The 2,657-nt window shown below is 47.4% G+C and overlaps 1 long non-coding RNA gene across 1 annotated transcript in view; it reads right to left on the bottom strand.

Moving 5' to 3' along the window:
* The window catches only part of LOC144889317 (uncharacterized), a 26,029-nt gene extending 25,131 nt beyond the window's left edge, over positions 1–898 (bottom strand). Inside the window, exon 1 of the long non-coding RNA XR_013621692.1 lies at positions 781–898. This is a non-coding gene — a long non-coding RNA (uncharacterized LOC144889317). The remainder of the gene's footprint in view (positions 1–780) is intronic.
* Positions 899–2,657: the final 1,759 nt, after the last annotated feature.

The raw sequence follows: 2,657 nt of genomic DNA, 5'->3' as shown, positions 1-2,657 counted from the left end.
AGTCTGGAAAAGCAGAGGTGGTACAGACAGACGGATGGAGAGCAAAACATTAGTCCACTCTGATGAAACATGTAGTGGACTAATAAAAGGAATTGACCACTCCTGTTTGCATCTTCAGATGCAAAGTGCTGCCGAAGCAGTTTCCTTGGCAATTGGGCACAATCTTGGACGGGTCGCCACTCTGACACAGGATACTCGAATGGCTCATTCTTCACAGTAAGCTGGTATTCATTTTGTTGACCACGGAAGGATGACAGGTTGAGTCAACTCATCTGGTGTTAATTAAATGGCATGACAGGGGCTTGAACTCAGGACCGAGATATCAAACCAGCCACCTTATCTGTTAAGCCAATGCCAGGCTTTAATAAAAGAAAATAGTTTAAGGGAAATGTTAAATCATATAAATGAAGATTGGAAGGACGAATACAAAGAATTCTAATTAACTCTAATTTCACCCTCAAAAGCAAGAAACACACCCTATTTTGTCTTGTCACTCTTCCTTAAGTACTTCAACACCAACAAAAAAATAAAATTACACATTTTTACAGATTTAGGGGGTATAGTATGTGAGGAAATGTGTGTGGACAAGGTCAGAGGACAATTAGTGTCCTATATTACAATCCCAGCTAAAAGTGAAACACTGAAGCAGTACACACCATAAACATAAACTGTTGCCAAAATGCTTCCCTTCATCCATTTGTTTAGAGAGTAACCTTCACCACTGCCACAGGTCTCTCTCAAAACAAATAAACCAGAACAAAAGGCCAAACAAGTACTCACGGAGAAGCGGTATGCTGGCACTGATTAAAGGCTGAAGGATTGAAGCAGACAAGCTGTCCAGGCACTGGGAAGAGCGTTTCACTTCTCTGGTGTGACAAATCCAGAGGAACGTTTTTTTGTCTTTGGGTGGAAGTGGAGACAAAGAGGGTCAATGTGGAACAACAGTGCTAGTCTCCAGCAAATTATCAACTGAAGTTCGTATCTCACGAAGTAAATGCGAAGGGGTCATAACGTGTCACTGCTGAATTGACTCATTCTGCCCCATCATATTCATCAGTTGTAGATTCCAAGGGTTCAATCCAGACAACAATAAAAGCATCTCAGCAATATATACGATAATATAAACACTCGACATTGCTGGCTTGCCTTGCTTTTGAAGCAAAAACCTGCATGGTTATAGTGTGCAATGTCTCATCATTGCATCAATGGAAATCAGTGAGTAGCTATAACCAATATACTACGATGATCACGATTAATTATTATTGGAACTATTGAGAAAAATACTGCAAACAAAATAAGATTAACACCTCCACCACCAGAGGTGGAAGGAGGTATTGTTTTCGCCCCTGTTTGTCTGTTTATCTGTCTGTGAGCAGGTTATCTCAAAAAAGTTAAAGACCGACTGAGATGAAACTTAGTGGACAGGTTGGGTGTGTGACAAGGAAGAATTGATGAAATTTTAGTGAAGATCCAGATCTGGATGCAATAATTATTTTAAAGTGATTCTTCACCATTGAGAGATAGGGCCAAAAATGACATAACTATATATTTATACTAGCAGAGGTACCCGGCTTTGCACGGGAGTGGGAGGAGGAGGGGAGGGGGAAGAGGAGGGGAGGGGAACGGGGGGGAGGGGGGAGGGGGAAGCGGGGGAGGAGGAGGGGAGGAGGGGAATGGGGGGGGAGGGGAAGGGGGGGAGGGGGGGAGGGGAAGGGGGGAGGGAAGGGTGCGGGGATGCCCAGGGGAAGAAGGGCCCCTCCCCCTCCCCCTCCCCCCCTTTTCCCCTCCCCCCCCTCCCCTCCCCCTTCCCCCCTCCCCCTCCCCCTTCCCCCTCCCCCTCCCCCCCCTCCCATCCCCTTCTCCCCTCGTTCCCCTCCCCTTCTCTTCCCCCTCCCCTCCTCCTCCCCCTTCACACCAGGGGGGTTGACTCAGCCTGTCATCCACCGAGGTCGGAAGTCGGAACTCATTGTCGTCAAATAAATGTAGCCTGTATGTTCACTCTTTGTCACATGCCGTTGGTCCCATGTCAATCGGATGAAGTTGAAAAAGTAACGTTACGAAGGTTCTCTGGGACGTACTGATTCCGAATAATGAAGTTGAAAAATTAACGTTCCGAAATACGCTAATTACGCTAACAGAAGCGCTGGAGGGAGCACTGCGCTCCCTCCCTTAGATTCCCTCCCTCTTCTGCTAGCGCTAATTACGCGTAACACACTAATTTTAAAACCCGAAGTTTTTTTAATTTTAAGGTGTGCTGTAGTCAGAAGCGCTAGAAGCGCTGCGCTCCCTCCCTTCGAATCCCTCTCTCTTCTGCTAGTGCTAATAATACGCTAATTTTAAAACCCGAAATTTTTTAAATGTTTATGTCTCCGTGACATTCCTGGGACCATCCCGAGTCGAACAGTACTTTCCGCTCGCAAATCCGTCCACGGGGTTCTCGAGATCTTAGAGATCGTAGATAGATCAGGATACAGACACAGAGGCCAACTCTACTTTATATATATAGATGCTAGCAGAGGTACCCGCTTTGCACGGGAGTGGGAGGAGGAGGGGAGGGGGAAGAGGAGGGGAGGGGAACAGGGGGGAGAGGGGGGAGGGGGAAGCCGGGGGAGGAGGAGGGGAGGGGGAAGAGGAGGGGAGGGGAATGGGGGGGAGGG

Source organism: Myxine glutinosa, unplaced genomic scaffold (genome assembly GCF_964187855.1).
Source record: "Myxine glutinosa unplaced genomic scaffold, kmMyxGlut1.1 SCAFFOLD_2548, whole genome shotgun sequence".
NCBI classification, from domain to species: domain Eukaryota; kingdom Metazoa; phylum Chordata; class Myxini; order Myxiniformes; family Myxinidae; genus Myxine; species Myxine glutinosa.
Note: the sequence above shows the minus strand (reverse complement) of the source record. Positions and strands in the feature narration are given on the sequence as shown.